Raw genomic sequence first — 19,053 nt, forward strand, 5'->3', positions numbered from 1 at the left:
TAAGACAGAAAAAAAAGGGCCTTCAAAATTAAAGAAGGTAGATATGTAAATAAATATGACACAGGCTTCCTAAATTCCCAGTAAAGCTATCATAAGATCTTAGAGTCCTGTGTACTCTAATCCCATCCTCCACATTTTTAAAGGACATTTTTCATTTTACTTTTGAGTTTTTTGCTTACATGTGTAGATACCTAAGGGGTTTTCCTCTTACTAGTTTCCAAGTGATCCAAACAGACTGTACTGACATCTGGTAACACGAAATGTTGGTGCATTGAGGAGACCTGGATCTCCATCCAGAAATCCCTACTTAGAGTCCTGAGATTCAATATATTTCACCCTAGTAGGTCACCAGCGTTTCGAAAAACAAGTTTATTGATCTATAAACATCTTTTCACTTCCTAGTTAAGATGGTATTTAGATTGTCATATGTGATTGAGCATGAAGTCAGTATTCCAGAGAAAAAGGGGGACAGTCCTTTGACTCAAATAAGCTTTTTAGAAGACCTGGATGCACAGTGAGTTTTTAGTGCCTCCTTCCGCTCCCCTGAGACCCCTTTCACTTTCCACACAACACACCCCTCCCACTGTTAATGTTCCTCAGTTCTCTCTTACTGTCACCTCATTATCTTATCTGATAACTCCGTGGAATGACACTTCCCAGGTGTCTCTGAGGTCATTCAGCCCTGTGTCTAACTGATGCCCGAGACACACATGGCCTGGTGGCCTTTCTGTAGCCTTCTCTTAAAATGGAAATGGTATCATTACCTTTCCAAAGATCACCCTGACAATGTCAGGACAGTGCTCTTTGCTTTACAGCAAAACAAAAGAGAGTAGGACCCTATTTTGTGGCAGGGCAATGCAAATTAAGTGTTTAAAATAAGAGACGTGGAGTTCCCGTCGTGGCTCAGTGGTTAATGAATCCGACTGGGAACCACGAGGTTGCAGGTTTGATCCCTGGCCTTGCTCAGTGGCTTAAGGATCTGGCGTTGCCTTGAGCTGTGGTGTAGGTCACAGATGCGGCTCGGATCCCATGTTGCTGTGGCTTTGGCGTAGGCTGGTGGCTACAGCTCCGATTCGACCCCTGGCCTGGGAACCTCCATATGGCTCAAGAAGACAAAAATAAATAAAATAAAATAAGAGACATTTTTCCTTCCTTTTGTCCTGGGCAGGTCAGACCCCCCCACTGACATTGCTCCATCCCAAGGATAGAGCTAAGTAGACAGGAGCTGTTGGTTTGCAAGGAGTGTACCAGGTAACATTGCTGCCCAGCTTGTTGATACTTCCCAAATCAACCTCTCGGGCAGGATCTCCTCTCGTCTCTCCCTCGGTATAAAATTTAAACCACTGGAACTCAGAGGAGCAGAGCTAGGAGCTGAGCTAACCACCAGGAACGGGTGCATCTGGTCAAGTAAGGAGCTGCCAATCATTTCAAGACCAGTCGGGTGAGCTTATCAGGTTCTCAATTTCTCTAGTATAAAATGCCTGGCAGTTTCAAGGATCCAGATAAGCACAGCTGTAATCTACCATGATCCAGAGCTTATTCACAGATCACAGCTGTGTAATTTCAGGTAACATGCTTCCCTTGTTTGGATTTGTTTAACATTGTTAAATATATAGTCAGACCATCTGCACAGTATTTTTTTTAAATTGGAAATTACAACCATAACTTCCTTTTTATATATCAATAAACTAAACAGCAAAATTTCAAAGGGATCCTTCTGCACCAAGCACGGAAGCAGAATGCCTGTCCCACGCCACACCACTGCCTAATTGCACACTAATTGGACAAACGTGATTAAATATTTCAAGATCTTTACTAATTGCCTCTATTTTAGCTTTAAAATTTGCTTGCCACCAACAAATTTAATGACACTGGTGTCTAGTCATCAGCAAAAAGCCCAAGAGTTGCTCTTTAAAATGTACCTAGTCAGAGTATTTACTGATTGTGCATTGTTTCCAATGTAGCTTAATTAGAAATCCAATCAGTTCGCTAAGTCTAATTATACTTGATTTGTAGATTCAGACTATGATACATAATGAAGCCAAGCAGCTAACAGTAAACGTGCCTGAAATATAACAATAAGAGAAATATTTTTTAATGTACGCCTTGTCACTTTGGAAAATCAAGTAATACACATGATCTTTCATGATGGGGATTTGGGAGGTTTTGAGATTTTCCAACTTTCCATGAGCCGGATTCCAATTCTATTGGTAAAACCTGATTTGAAAAATGATGGTCACAAAAAAATTTCTATGTCTCCATGCTAAAGGTTAAAAAGAAGACAGACAATTGCTTCCTTCATACTGGATCTGTGAAAAACTTTTGTGGTATTCTTTCACAAAAGTTTGCCACTGAAACTGATATGATTAAAATGGGCACATTCATGTAATTCTTATTTATTTTTTAATTTGCCTTCCCAGAAATTTGATTTAACTGTTTTAGAAAATGCCAGAGTTCCCATTGTGGTTCAGTTGTAGTGAATGTGACTAGTACCTTGAGGATGTAGATTCTATCCAATCTGGCCTTGCTCTGTGGGTGAAGGACCCATTGTTGTGTGAACTGTGGTGTAGGTTGCAGACGTGGCTTGGATCCCATGTTGCTTTGGCATAGGCTGGCAGCTGAAGCTATGATTCAACTCCTAGTCTGGGAACTTGAATGTGCCTTGGATGCAACCCTGGAAAAAAAAAAGAAGAAAATGCCTTATCCAGTACCTAAAACCCACAGTATTTATATAAGCATATATTCAAGTATGGGAGGGTATAATTTTGTATATACACAAAACTTTACTGGAAGGACATACTTCTGAATATTATATCTGCAGTAATCTGCAACAGATTATTGGTCTGTGAAAACAGGCTATGTGAAAGTGGAAAAAAGAAAGGAAGCTTTAAAAATATTAGAGCAGACTAAGATGCCAATTACTGCTGTCTCCCATCATCTTCAAACAACTTGATTTAGGGGAAGTTAGAAGGCATTGAATACCCACTGCTCTACCTCCTAGGATCCATGCATTTCCATGTTGGCATTCGGGATGGAGACGTGGCAATTCCTGGTGCTTCGAACTGTCCTTACCTCACAGTTGTCCTGGGCAAAAAAATGGCAGCGTTCTGTAACTGCAAAGATGCCAGTGATAATGCTGGTTCAAAACAAGCCTTGAGAGTCATGGTCATTTCACTTTCATTTTGAAGGCAGTGGGAGAAATCAAAGAATGGAGGGAAATCGGTAGAAAATAAATGTAATTTTTAAGCTTTGGGGAAAACACTGTAAACATAATGGAAGATGATTCAGAACATCCTGAAACTCTAAATTAATTACCGTTGACTGTTCAACAATAGACTATGACTTTAGCACAGTTATCTTTCCTTTAATGTAAAGCTTATCTTTTTGTAACGACGTAGCCTAAAAGAAACCCTGAAATAGTCCTAGATGAAAGGCTCTGCAGAAGTGCAAAATGTGAACGGTTTTAATTTTTGCAAAATTAAAAAACTGATCATTTACATTTATTCTGGTGTTGCTTTTAAAAAGCTGTGCAATTGCTCCACTGCGGGTGGGGTATGTGTGAATATGCATAGATGTGAATGTGTGTGTATTGGGAGGACTCTGACATACAGAATTTTTTTCTTTCTCCATTTTGCAGAAATATCTCATGGCACATACTGAGCCTGGAGGATTTTCCTTTGCTTTCAGTTCTTTGTCTTTTGACACAATTCTGAATGAACACATCCTCTAGACAAGATCCTTATTTTTACTCTTTTGTGTGTAGCTCTTATTTTCCCTGTACTCTAGTGTCAGGCTTTATTGATTGATTTCTCAAAATTTAAGCAAAATGCTAATCATGGAGTTGTTTTTCTTCAATCGGAATTCGTCACACTGACCTTTAAGTTAGCAGAAAAAGGTCCTCATTGGGTATGACCCTATGGAAATCTTCGTTACCTTCCTTCCCAGGGAAGGATTGCTCTTTGAATATTGCCACCGAGATTTTCAAACACAGTGAGATATGGAAGCTGGGAGGAAACAGAGATCCTCTTATCTCTGAAGGCTGGGGCAGGTTATTTCCCATCTTCCTTAAGGGACTATGGTAGGAGAAACAAGAGGTGTAAATACAAAACCTGAACTTGACTCCAGAATGGCTAATCAGAAGCATAAGCTGACAGTCCTCTCACTTGTTTAAAATAACGTGGTTTCTGTTACGCATTTGACATTAACTGAAACAAAATGTTTTATGTCTATGGCTAAATAAATAAAAATAAAGGGAACTACATGTCCTCACAAATGTGAAGAGAACCAGGAAGGAAAAGAATCACACACTACAGTCTGCTTACTTTTTAAGCACTGGAGAATTTTTAGAGGAGTATTTTGTTCCTTTTTTTCCTTGCAGCTTAGTTTTATCTTTTCTTCTTCTTATTAATAAGGCCTGGCCCCTCGTTAACATGCAGCCAGAGCCTAATGAGCCTTGCAGACTCCTGTAATTTCTTCACTGTTGAAAATGCCTGACACTAATCTATGCCATTTATACTAATAAGAGGTGGATCAGCTGATATTTGGTGCAATGAAAATATGCTAAATATACTTTATTGAATTGCACGTAGTTAGTTCTTCCCAGTTTGCTGTATTACAGCAACAGATGCACAATCATTACCTCTGTGCTCTGTGTGGAGCAAAACCTTTGGTTTGAATAAATGAGGGAAGTAAGACATTTGATATGTTAACTTCTTTCTTTAAAAATGCTGATAATATTGACTTTCAAACTCTTACCTTAGAAAAACCATCTTTTCTGTGATTTTCAAAGCACAGATACAGTGCTTCTAATTGAAATGTCAATGGAATGAAGATGCGACCTAAAATATGACATTGTATATTAAGTGGACTTTAAGGAATGCTAAATCTGAATGGATTTTGCATAGAGCCTCTTAATCACACCTATAAGGGTTCCCAAAGAGCTCAATGGCGATTAGCAATTTTCTAATGAGTACTAAAGAAATTTTTTACCAATTTTTATGTATGTTGAATATCACATTATTATTCTATTAGGCAAAAAACAACTTTTTTCATTTTTGTATCACCAGTGTAATTTTTTTTGATGACTGTTGTATCTGTTTCTTTTCTTACTTGCCAAGAGACACATGACTGAGGAGACTGCAGGTGTTAGTAAATGTTTCCAACACTTGTGTCAATACCTGTTTTTGGCTCAGACATCACAAACCTGAGAGTGCTTTTAAAAACCTTATTACCTTATTTAAAATCTACATATTTATTCAAAACAGTCAGCTATGACTGTATCCTCAGAGATGTGCTGTGAATAAGGTGGAGGCTTAAGGGACCTGAGCTAAACTTTTATACCTGGGGGCCCCTGGGGCCTGATAGCCTAAGGTCCTCCTGTAAGTGAGTTCAGCAGGGGAGGCTGAGCCTTTGGAGGAAGTTGATTACAGCATTGAAATTCCTTATTAGTTTTGCTCCTATTTGACCAGGAATTTAGAAGGAGAATAACAGAGTGCTTTGGAAGGCAGAGAGGAAGTAAAAACAGCAACTATTGTTCACAGCCACAGTTCCCCATCCCACCCAGTTCTTTTTCTCCCAGCAGGACTCGCATTTGACAATATGCCCAAAGCACTCAGGAATGAAAAGAGAAGAATGTAATATTGAAGTGCTGCTTAAACATAGTTCACATGCATTTGACTATCTCTCATCTCTTAGCAAGCACTCTTGACTGTCTCCTGACCAATATTTCCTTGGAACACATTTTGTGTTTGTTTGGACAGTATCTCTAGCACTTATCTACAAGCATATTTTTCAGATTTCAAAATGTCCATTGATTTATCCTCTAAGAAAATTATGGGTCCATTCTATGGCTACCCTTTCCCTTGGACAATTGCTCTGAGTCTTCTAGAATGTCTCGCCTCTTAACCTTTGCCAGCACAGGTGCAGTAACTCCTCAAAGATTAACAGTCTGGTCGTAGGTGTGATTGGAATTAGCTTGGCTTTCCTTCAGAATCCAGTGGCCTAGCCTACTAAATCACCTCCTATAATCTTGTGCACTTAGGCAAAGCAAACAAAATAATCTGCCAGGAAATACTAATGGGGCAGTGTCAACACAGACATCATTTGTAGTAACGGTCCCATTATTACTACCCTGCTCCTTAAATCCAATCAAACTTCACTTCCTACTCTGCAGGGGTTGGATGTTAATTAGAAAGGATATGTGTTTGTATGTACCTACGTGTTCACACACATGACCCTTCACACACCCATCTACCCCTCGTGCATGTGTGTGTACGCCTATGCAGACACAGGTCCCATTACTAATTAATTTAAATTGCAAGTGCTACCCCATGTTTCCGGTTTGTTGTTCCAACTCATGAAAGCTTACATCCTGTGTGCATGTCTTCTGCCCTGCATCTCGGCATTTTCCACCAGATGTTAGCTAATGTGGTTGTAGAAGGTTCACAGTGGATGCTGCAAACCCAATAAATCTTCCTCTTAAATGCAGGCATTCCACCATCCCAGCATCTTATACCTATAATACATTTTAATTACTTGGCTATTCAAATTATACTAAATTAGATTTGCACAGAACAACGCCACAGATTTCTCAATTTACATTTAATCCACCACAAACAGCACAAAATCGGCAAATGCACTTTTATTGGAACTTGCAGGAGCCGCTGAAGTCTGATACCTTTAAAATTATTAAGTGACAAAGATTACTAGCACTATGGCTCTACTTTGCTTCCCCATTAGCCATTTAGGTGACAGCTGCTGTATTACACATAAAGATGAACCATTCCTTGAGGGATGATAGTGGTTCCGCTGTGACACTGCTGGCATAAAGCATTATCAGACCATGGCTGCGCTTGGAGCCATCACAGTCTCCTAGGCACCTATCAGTACCCTCATTATCTGCATCACGGAGTGCCGAGGACGAACACTGCCAGGCCTCACAGCTTCGCAGCTCATTTGAGAAGCGGAAATTAAACGTCCCAGGAGAGAAAACAGGCACACTGTAACAGCACCGGCGCTCTACACCAATAACATGTCGACCGCTGGAGCGCGGACTTCTATCTCATTAATTTAATAGGCTCCTGGAATGAGGATGGGAAGGTAGAGAGGCAGGCTTGACAAGGAGATTACTGAGCAGAGCTGGCATTGTGAGCTTGCGAGCTCATAACAGAACGAGGACTTACTGTGGGTATCACAGCTCTTCAGATGTTTCTTGGGGCTTTTGGAAGCACTGAATGGCTCAAAGAAATGAAGGGCAGGAGAGAGAGAACGGGGGAGGGAGATCACTGAACAGGGGCAAAATTAGCAGATCACAAACATGATCTATGTTATATTATGTTGCATTCCTACGTGAGGTGAAGGGAGCTTTAGGAAGCTATAATAGATAAAATAAAGGTGTTCTTTCCACACAGCAAAAGAATCCCTAATTGTGTGTGTGTGTGTGCACACGCATGTGGCCTATTTAACAGAAGCCCTTGCCCTACTGGAAATGGCTTTTCATTGCACTATTTCCATCAAATTTGTAAATGGTTTTGCAGCAGAAATATCAACTCCTTTATGATCAGAGTGGCACCAAACAAAACAAAGCTAGGAACCAGGGGATTATTCAGCTAAGCCAGATCAAAGAACTTCGCTTAAGAAAAACAAAATCCCTGAAGTCTCCAGTTAATAGAAACAATAGTATTTTTTTCACCTTGAATAATCTGATTAATGGCCTCAGTTCTCGGCTGGGTAACCCGTTTGGATATCTACAAGCCCAAAGAGATTCAAGACAGTCAAACTCTGAAATTATCAACAGAGATTTTTGTACAGAGAAGTATAACTTTTGGTGATGATTCGCCATTGTTGTCATTTGTTTAAAGGCCTCAGTGGAAACAATGATTGAGAAATCCAACAGTGCCTGTACATTTGGCATTGCTGACCAAGGCTCTTCTTGGGCTCAGTTTCCGTGTTAGTTAAATGCAGCTACATGGTATGATGTAGAGCTTTGTGTGGTTCAAGAGAATTCCCAATGGTCTGTATAAGACCCTGGTAAATCTCTGATCTCTGTCATCCGTATCTTCATGCTCCAGCCTGGCAGGATTATGGGGTCGTTGGAAAGAGCTTGCTGTTCCCAGGATCAGAGGAGAAGGTTTTGTGTCTCAGCACAATATTTACTTGCTGTGTGGCTTTGGGCAAGTCATTATACCTTTCTGAGCCTCACTATCTTTGTCAGTAAAAAGAGAGGGAAAACATTTAGTTCTTTGAGGAGTTTTGAGAATTAAGAGAATGTAAATGAAAATCATTGGTGTGATACGCTAGTGCTCAAAATTTTTCGAAGGGAAATAGACCCTATATTATTGATTTACACTGCTCTATGTTCTCAAATGTATTTGTGGGAGAATATTCACTATAAGGAAGCAAATCTGAGAGGTGAGCTTTTTGAAAGGGAGGAAAATGAAGAGAAGGAGCGACATGAATAGCGAAGCCCTGCTCTGTCGTATTCCAGGCTTCCAGGATCCTGTTACTCTCAGCACAGCTATTTTCAAGCCATGTGGGTCACAAATACAGCTGGGGATCTGAAGAAAGCTGAGGACCTCCCTCTCAAGAAAAAAATTACTAGTGCTTACAATTTCAGAGTCACAGATTTCTTGAAACCCAGCCATAGAGCTCAGGTCAGCTCTTATTCCAGGGAATGGATACATTGTTCGACTTTATGTGGTATCAGAAAAGAAATCATGGAGTTCCTGTCGTGGCGCAGTGGTTAACGAATCCGACTAGGAACCGTGAGGTTGCGGGTTCGATCCCTGGCCTTGCTCAGTGGGTCAACGATCCAGCATTGCCGTGAGCTGTGGTGTAGATTGCAGATGTGGCTCGGATCCTACGTTGCTGTGGCTCTGGCGTAGGCTGGTAGCTACAGCTCTGATTAGACCCCTAGCCTGGGAATCTCCATACGCCACGGGAGCAGCCCTAGAAAAGGCAAAAAGACAAAACAAAACAAAAAAAATCACTCAGTTCTTCTTTCTCTCTCTCTTACACACACAGGCTAATCCAAGCACTCTCATATAAGGATACAGGTGATTGAGAAAGCAGAGTTCTGAGAATGATAAGCCATCATCCTCCTCCTTTGTCTTTCCTAGTTTGTGCAAAACTGCTTCCCTCTTCCACACTTCGGACAAGACTGTACTTGGATGTAGGACTCTGGAAGGCTTGAGACAAATCCTGCTCCTGGACCACTGGAATGTTGGGAGCAGAGGCCAGAAGCAGAGAGAGCTCTGTGTCAGTCCACCTTAACTTTACAGCCAGTGAGCAGTAGCAGAAACAGCAGAGGCATTTATCTCTGGTCCAAGTGCCCCTGCCCTTGGCAAGGAGCTGGGGTCTTACCCCGATGGGAACTGGTCCCATTCAGTCCTGGTCACTGGGCTCTGGCTTTATTTTTCTCAGGATCTGTATGGATAAGTTGCCTAGGACCCCAGTTCTTTCAGACGTCCCTGTCAGGTCCTTTTTTTTCAGTAGCAAATGAGATTCTTGATCCCAGTTCAGGCTGGGGAACTGAAGCTGGGACTTCTGCTTGTCTTCACTTGTCAGCCTCCTCTGTACATCCCACCTGCTTCTCCTGGACTCCTCCTGCTCCTGTTGATGCTACCTGCCCAGGTCACTTATCCTACCTGGTGGCCTGAGGGCAGCTTGGAGTGTCCAGGTACTGGCGGTCCTTGGTCTGACAGGCTCTGCACATAATAAATACTCAATAATTATCCCTTAAATAATGTGACAATATATGAAGAAAAGGGACAGGGAATGGGGGGAAAAAAAGGAATAAAATATGGGCAAAAGTCAGTAGGGGATAGGGTGAGGAGAGGTATGTCATCTCAGTTAATTACCTGCTAAAAATCAGAATACATTGAAAATTCTTCCCCAAAGCTCAAAATATCATGCTACTTTTTTATACATCACTTCAAAGACAGGTCTCCTGCATATGGATGGGAATGAAAGAAAACAAGCTTGGGCTTATCAGACACAACTTAGAATAGATTTACAAGGAGATCCTGCTGAGTAGCATTGAGAACTATGTCTAGATACTCATATTGCAACAGAACAAAGGTGGGGGGGGGAATGTATACATGTAAGGATAACCTGACCCCCTTGCTGTACAGTGGGAAAAACAAACAAACAAACAAACAACAACAACAAAAAAAAAAAAAACAAGGGAGGAGTTCCCGTCGTGGCGCAGTGGTTAACGAATCCGACTAGGAACCATGAGGTTGCGGGTTCGGTCCCTGCCCTTGCTCAGTGGGTTAACGATCCGGCGTTGCCGTGAGCTGTGGTGTAGGTTGCAGACACGGCTCGGATCCTGCGTTGCTGTGGCTCTGGCGTAGGCCGGTGGCTGCGGCTCCGATTCTACCCCTAGCCTGGGAACCTCCATATGCCGCGGGAGCGGCCCAAGAAATAGCAACAACAACAACAACAAAAGACAAAAAGGCAAAAGACAAAAAACCAAAAAAACCAAAAAAACAAGGGACGATACCTTGCAAGAGAAAAAGCCTACAGAGGGGCACTGTGGCATGCCTCCCTCCCTTTTAATATCCCATCCTGTCCTCCATGCAGGAGAGAATCTGGCTTTTGCAAGGGATTTATGATCACACTACCAAAGGCCCAGTAGTTCCCTGAAATATACCAGTCACCCCATCCAGATCTGCTTATCAATTGCAAATATGTTTTCCTCCTGGCGATAGAAAATTACATTTGTGCCTTCACCATTCCCCTTAAAGATATACAGCATGCTTTTGGGGAAACTCTCCACTCTAAACACAGAAATCTGCTTTACCGGAACTTGTCTCCAGTTCTTTCCACCTACAGCTCTACTACACCCACAAAGCACCCAGAAGCTGTCACGTAGGATGAAAAACATGAGAGGTGCTGCGTGACTACTTCCTGTTGGTGTGGAAAAGTTGCAGACTCCCAGTGAAAGACCTCACTGCTCTCTATCGACTGATCATACCTAGAAAAACTAGAGCACGGTCAATCAACTAGGAGCACTTGATTCAAAATTCTGCCTGAGCAGGATATTCTGAAATTATCCAGAAATTAACTCCATGTCATCCATGCAACCAATAGGCAGACATCCGCAGTGGTAACAGCCTGACTCTCTAACCCAGTGGTTCTCAACCAAGACTAGTTTTGCCTCCAGGGGGCATTTGGCAATATCTGGAGACATTTCCAGTTGTCACAGGTAGGAAGATGCTACTGGCGTCTAGTGAGTAGAGGCCAGGGATCCTGCTAAAATACCCTACAATCACAAGACAGCCCCATCACAAAGACTTCTGCAGCTCAAATTGTCAATAGTGCTGAGGCTAAGAAAGCCTCTTCTGGATGAATTACCTTGGCTAACTTTTAATATTTCCAGTAACTTCCTACCCCTCTTCTCTTCTCCGCTTTTTGGATTCCCTGGTCATTAACCAAGACAAGAAGCTTTTTTGTTCTCTGATCCAGGCTTTAACCAAGCTACGTACATTAACAAATCTGGTCCCTGCCTAAAATTATCATTAATTTTTTTTTGGCTATACCATTATTACTGTTTGGTAAAGAAACTTAAACCTCTCTGGGAAGGAAGGCATAGCAGTCCATTTTCAGGCATTCACAGTGAAGCCTAGCTTCTAAAGTCTAGAAGAACCACAAGTAATAAGACACCTGGCTTGTAATTTGTGATAAAAGGCCAAAGTTCTGGGAAGTCTGTGAGCAAGCCTAGATAACATCTCACAGGGCATGATCCTCAACAGCTGGGAGATGACATAGGGGTCTTCAAGCTGAAAGGAGAGAAAGGCCAAACCAGGAGGGATTAGCAAAAGTCCTTCCCTAAGGAAAGGAGAAACTAAAGTTACATTGAACTTTCCACAATGTTGCCTATGAGTTTTCTGCCCAAGACTCTAACCTCTAACCTGGTGAGATGCATCAGAAGCAACTCACCACCCTCCAGTGCAATCCTCCCACCAACCAGCAACACATCTCTCTTTTCTCTCTCCCAATCTCCCCTCCTCCAGAAAGTCTTCTTTGATTTATTCTACTTTACACTGCATGTCCTTGACATTTAATCAGTTGGTTTTGTATTCATTGCCACTTTTAAAAGAGGTTTTATTTTTCCATTTATTTATTATTTTTGCTTTCTACAGCCACACCTGCAGCATATGGAAGTTCCCAGGCTAGGAGTTGAATCAGAGCTACAGCTGTGGGCCTATACCACAGCCACTGCAAGGCAGGATCCAAGCTGCATAGTGACCTACACCACAGTTCATGGCAACACTGGATCCCTGACCCACTAAGCAAGGCCCAGGATGAAACCTGCATCCTCATGGATACGAGTCGGATTTGTTTCTGCTGAGCAATGGGAACTCCCTCCATTTATTTTTTGAATGAAGTTTTTTTATATATATTCAATCTGTCTTACTAAAAAAGTTCCTTCAAGAACTAAATTTCTTTGTATTGATGTTTCTTCTTAGAGTTAAGATATTCTTCTATTAAAAAAATTGTCTTTTAAGTGATCCCTTCGTGGCTCAGCAGAGACTAGCATCCATGAGGATGAAGGTTCAATCCCTGGCCTCTCTCAGTGGATTAAGGATCCAGTGTTGCCATGAGCTGTGGTGTAGGTCCCAGACGTGGCTCGAATCTGGCATTGCTGTGGCTGTGGTGTAGAACAGCAGCTACAGCTCCGATTTGACCCCTAGCCTGGGAACTACCATATGCTGCAGTGCATCCCTAAAAAGACAAAAAAAAAAAAAATTGTCATTTAGGTTTAGTTTCATGATATAAAAAAACAGTACCCTATCTGTGATAGTTTAAGATAGGTCTTATGAAAAACAAGGAAAGCACTGTTACTAAGTGCCAGCCTTATCTCGTGCGATTCACTTAATAATCCTGTAAAGTAGATTGTGGTGTCCTGGTTTTTAAAGATGTGGAGATTGAGGTCAGGGAAAGAGAATATAAATTTCAAAAGATCTCAACAGTTGATAAGTGATGGACTGGGTTGATTTCACTCCTTGACAAATACCCCAAAGATAAAATATTTGAATCACGTATCTGTGGCTTCCTGTAATGTCACATCATGGATCTATCATTCATTAACCTAAATAAACACTTCTAGAATCTATATATATTTTTTTTTTCTGCAGTCCATTTTATTTTTATTTTTCCCACTGTACAGCAAGGGGATCAAGTTATCCTTACATGTATACATTTTTCCCCCACCCTTTGTTCTGTTGCTATATTATTTATATATTTTAAATACACTTTTTATTTTGGAATACTTTTAGATTTATTGAAAAGTTGTAAAGATAGCACAGAATGTTCCTGTGTAACTCATTCATCTTTCCCTAATTTTAATGTCTTACGTACCTGCAGTATATTTTTAAAACTAATAAATGAACATTGCTACAAAACTATTATCTGAACTACAGACTTTATTTGGATTTCACTTCTTTCTCCTAATGCCTTTCTTCTCCCCAGGATCCCATTGGAGATACCACGTGGCATTGAGTTGTCAGGTCATCTTAGTCTCCTCTGGTCTGTGAGTTTCTCAAACTTGCCTTGTTTTCCATGACTTTGGCAGTTGTGAAGACTACCAGTCAGGTACTTTGAAGCATGCCCCAACGTGAGTTTATCTAACATTTCTCTCATGGTTAGACTAGGGTTGTAAGTTTTTGGAAAGAAAAACTAAATGGTAAGGTGCCCATTTCACCACATGGTATTAGGGGTACATGATGTCAACATGACCTACCTCTGCTGATGTTGACCTTGGTCACTGAAAGGTTGTGTCTGCCAGGTTTGAACACTGTAAAATTTATATTTTTCATTCCCCATGTTCTATTCTTTTTTTTTTATTATTGTTTAAGTATAGCTGGTTTACAATGTTTTGTCAAGTCTTCTGTACAAAAAAAAATGACCCAATCATACACATTTCCCTGTGCTGTACCCAGTAGGGTCCCATTGCCCATCTATTCCAAATATAACAGTTTGCATCCAGAAAACCCCCAAAATGTCCATCCATCCTACTCCCTTCTCTTTCTCCCTTGAAAGCCCCAAGTCTGCTCTTCTGGGCCATGATCTGTTTCTGGTTTGGTTTTAGTTTTGGTTTGTTTGTTTTTTATTTTTAGATAGGCTCATCTGTTCCATATTTTCAGTTCCAGATATGAGTGATATCATATGGTGTTTGTCTTTTTCTTTCTGACTTGCTTAGTATGAGTCTCTAGATCCAGCCATGTTGCTGCAAATGGTAATAGTTTGTCTTTTTAATGGCTCAGTAATACTCCCTTGTATATATGTACTACATCTTAATCCCTTCATCTGTTGATGGATACTTATGTACTACATCTTCTTAATCCATTCATCTGTTGTATATATGTACTACATCTTCTTAATCCATTCATCTGTTGATGGATACTTATGCTGTTTCCATGACTTGGCTATTGTGAATAGTGCTGCTGTGATCATGGGGGTGCACGTATCTTTCTCAATGAAAGTTTTATCTGGATCCCCATCTTCTACTCTTTGGAAGTGACTAAGTCTAGGCCATACTTCAGAGGAAGAGAAATAAACTCCCTTTTCTGGAGGGGAAATTATTAACAGTATAGTATTTGGAATTCTTCTGTGAGGAAGATTTGTCTCTTTTTCCCTATTTATTTTTCTAGTCCATCATTTACTGTTATCATTACAGACTCATGGATATTCATTTTGTTCTTTGGGCTATAATCTAATACTACATTATTTATTTTGTGCTATTTACATTTTCAGGCTGCACAATTTTTTGAGAAATTAAGAGTCATGGTTTTCTTATCTATATGAGATAGAGATTATTTATCTTAAATGTGTATTTGTTCAGCTTCAATGGTTACCCCATGGTTCTAGAATTCTTAGATTTTCCATATAGGTGCATGCCATCTCCAGGGCCACCACATTGCAGAGCCCTAGGGGGTACTGATCACAATGCAAATGACTCATGACATCCCTAGGGTTATGCAACATGGAAAGACAGACTGATTCTGTATTTTTCATGAGTTTTGTGGAATTTAACCAAATCATCTCCTCAAACCTTTATTTTAAAAACTTCAGATTTAGAACAGTCTAAATTTATTTTTACTCTGTCGCAATGTCATAAGATATAAGGTCTATTTCTATAGATATAAATCAAGTCTGAAAATTCAGTTTCCACCTGTATTCACCACACACATCAACAGAGACCATCTTCCATGGATGTCTTCTTCCAGAATGTTGTATAAACAAAATTCCAACTTGCCGTCTATTCTTTCTCCATCAATAGTTGAATGGAGCAGCAGTGAGAGTTGGTGACTGGAATGGGAATGGAAGAAAAGGGGTGACAAGGAGCCAAATATCAATGGATAAATTCATGAGATTGATTCATACATTGAAATACACGGTGTCCATACTTGGAAATTAATCTCTTTTGTTATTGAAATTGCTATTCTCTGAAATGTCTCCAACTTTTCTATATCTTTCTTGAACCATTAGAATTGCACCCAGGGGACCAAGATGTGCTTGCTGGTCTGCTTTCGGACCAACCACGTGCACACAGAGGCAGAACAGTAGACTCTGTTCTGGCATTTGGAGAGAACAGCCTACATTACTTGCAGATCTTTCTCTTGTGCAAAGGCCCAAGTCAGGTGGCCTTTCTCCTGGCTTCATTCAGGGGCCGTAGGAGCTCTCACAACCCTCTGAGCTGTCATGGCCCATGTTATACTCTATCACTGTTATTTATCTGCTTATGTTTATAGTTGGTGACTTTCCTATCCTCTTTCTCTTCCAGGTATTTTAAAGCCATATCAAGTCATTATAAAACAAGCAAAAGTCTAGAGATTCTGTAATGAATAATTCATACAGAGAAGTGTTGATTTATCCAAGTCTTTTGTTTGCTGCTCTGAATAATGAGTATTAGTAAATAACTCATTGGTAAAATTATTCTTTTTTTTTTTTTTTGGTCTTTTTAGGGCCACACCCATGACATATAGAGGTTCCCAGGTTAGGGGTTGAATTGGAGCCATAGCCTCTGGTCTACATCACAGCCACAGCAATGCCAAATTCGAGCCACATCTGCAACCTACACCACAGCTCACAGCAACACCAGATCCTTTAACCCACTGAGCAAGGCCAGGGATCCAACCCGTGTCCTCATGGATACCAGTCTGATTCGTTTCCACTGAGCCATGATGGGAACTCCAGTAAAGTGATTCTTACTTTATTTTATTTTTTTTATTTTTTACTTTATTTTTTTGTCTTTTTGCCATTTCTTGGGCCGCTCCCGTGGCATATGGAGGTTCCCAGGCTAGGGGTTGAATCAGAGCTGTAGCTGCCAGTCTACGCCAGAGCCATAGCAATGTGGGATCCGAGCTGCGTCTGTGACCTACACCACAGCTCACGGCAACGCCGGATCGTTAACCCACTGAGCAAGGGCAGGGACCGAACCCGTAACCTCATCGTTCCTAGTCGGATTCGGTAACCACTGTGCCACGATGGGAACTCCGTGATTCTTATTTTAAAAGGCGTTTGCTCACTTCTAATAGGCCAGCCCTCCAAAAAAGGAAGAGATTTGACTCCAAGAGCCCATGCTCTTTTCCTCTTCCCATCATCATTCTTCACTGGCCCCAGTGTCTTGGAGATGGAAGTAGGTAATTTTATTTAGGAAAAGAAGAGGCTCTTATTTAAAGGGAAATTTTGTGTATGTGTGTATGAATTTTTTAGAAATAGATTTCATATTTAGAGCAATTTTAGGTTCATAACAAACTTGAGTAGAAGGTACAGAAATTTCCCATGTACCTTCTGTCTCTACACATGCAGAACCTTCTCATTATCAACATCTCCCACCAGAGTGGTACTTATATTAGTAGATGAACCTGTACTGGTTCATCAGTATCACCCAAAGTCCCTCCTTTACATGAGGAATCACTCTCTGTTGTAGAGTCTATAGGTTTTGACAAATGCATAGTGACATAGATTCACATACAGGATCGTTTCACTGCTTTAAAAGCCGTCTATGTCCCCTTGGTCATCCCTCTCTTCCCCCCAACTCCTGGTAACAGCTGGTCTTTTTATGGTCTCCACAGTTTTTATTTTTTTATTTCTTTACCTTTTCTAGAATGTCATATAGTTTGAATCATATAGTAAGTAGCCTTTTCTACTTGTCTTCTTTCGCTTTGTCTTATGCACTTAAATTTCCTCCATGGCTCTTCCTGGCTTGGTAACTCCTTTCCTTTTAGTGCTGAGTAATACTTCCTTACCTAGACGTACCACAAAAAATAAACTTTTTAACAAAGCATGACATACATATAGTAAAAAGCACAAACCTTTAAGGCACAGCTTGATGAATTTTCTTAAAAGAAACACTCCTGTATAGCCAGCATACAGATCCAGAAACAAAACATTTCAGCACAGAAGCTCTCAGTTATCCTGTTCCAGTCACTGGTCCTCAAAGGCTAACCACTATTTTGACCTCTAACATATATTGGCTTTGCAGGTTTCAGCCAGTTTTTGATTTTTGTGTGGTTTTGTTGTTGTTGTTGTTGTTGTTTTGTCTATTTAGGGCTGCACTCACGATATATGGAGATTCCCAGGCTAGGGGTCCAGTTGGAACATAGCAGCCGCCAGCCTACACCAGAACCACAGCAATGCAGGATCCAAGCCACATCTGCAACCTACACCACAGCTCACCACACCACCAGATCCTTAACCCAATGAGCAAGGCCAGGGATCGAACCCACATCCTCATAGATGCTAGTCAGGTTCATTAACTGCTGAGCCACAATGGGCGCTCCATGTTTTTTTTCAGTCAGTAACCTGAAAGGCAACTAGTGATTTCCTCCTAGAGTCTGGTATACATCTAGATTAAAGAGAAAACCTGGAAGATAGTAAGTGCCTTGTTTTCAGAAATGACACCCACTAGGGCCCTCCTAGAAGTGAAGAATGGATTCACAGTTCTTGTTTTCCTCAAGATTATGTGGCTGAACTTTGGTATAATACCAAAATGAGCTCTTGCTAGGTGGCAAGTTCAGGAATATAATTTATTTGACATTTTCTAAGCTAGAGAGCTGTTGTTTCTTTGGATCTAACCTTTTCAAGTAAAATACTATCAGATGGGATGTGGACTGGATACCTACTTTTTGAATTAGTTTGCTCTCAGGATTGAAGGCATATTTAATGTGTGTAAAATCTTGTTGGAGCAGATCTACCTGAGGGAAGTATCTCAGACCCCTCAGACCCTTACCACTTGAATGCTGAAATATTAGCCACTGTTCTTAAGACAAAAATAGGGAAAGATTTTTAAGGGCGGGCTATAAAATGTTGTAACACACACACATATGCTTACCTATACACACAGGGAACACATATAGACAAAAATAACCTTTCCGGGTACAGTGGGAAAAAAAGCAACAGATACTTCTCTTTATTTATTACCATAGTGAGTTACTATTTGGCAATAGAGAAAATCCATATAGCTCCACCTACATAAACATTAGAACTACAGCAGCTCAAAATAACCTCCTAGATAATCCCCACTCATCTTGGGCCTTGGAAAGCACTGTTTTGGCAGAGTGGACTGAATTCTTAAGCAGAGTCACATGATATTTTGATGGATGTAGAGTAACTCATCACAAAGGGTCAGCTGATAGTTTCTGGATAAAGGTCAGGTTTTGTGTTTGACTTACTGGAAAAGCCAACACTCGCCACTTGGCTGCTCTCAGCAGGGAAAAGCAAAAGACATTAGCGTCCACTGGAAGGCCCAGAGGCTTCCAACTCTTCCACCCAGGAGGGAGTGAACACTCTATTATATAATACAACTCCTAAAATGGGGAAAAAACTTAATAACAGCTGTTGGGTTTTATTGAGTGTTTACTACAGGCCTGGTATACTAAATGCTTACAAATATTCTCCCATTTAATCCCCACAACAATTCTAGGAGCTAGGTCTTTTATTATTATCATCTTTTTTTTAACAGGTGGGGAATCTGGGGATTTAAAAAGGGTCACAACTTGCCCAAGGTCACATACCATGCAAGTTGCAGAGCCTGCTTTGTCCTAA

At 40.8% G+C, this 19,053-nt stretch overlaps 1 long non-coding RNA gene across 2 annotated transcripts in view; it reads left to right on the top strand.

Moving 5' to 3' along the window:
• The window catches only part of LOC110261794, a 92,305-nt gene continuing 74,426 nt past the window's right edge, over positions 1,175-19,053 (top strand). For both annotated transcript variants that reach the window (XR_002346336.1, XR_002346337.1), the window contains exon 1: positions 1,175-1,441. This is a non-coding gene — a long non-coding RNA (uncharacterized LOC110261794). The remainder of the gene's footprint in view (positions 1,442-19,053) is intronic.

Source organism: Sus scrofa, chromosome 7, assembly GCF_000003025.6.
Source record: "Sus scrofa isolate TJ Tabasco breed Duroc chromosome 7, Sscrofa11.1, whole genome shotgun sequence".
Lineage (NCBI taxonomy): Eukaryota > Metazoa > Chordata > Mammalia > Artiodactyla > Suidae > Sus > Sus scrofa.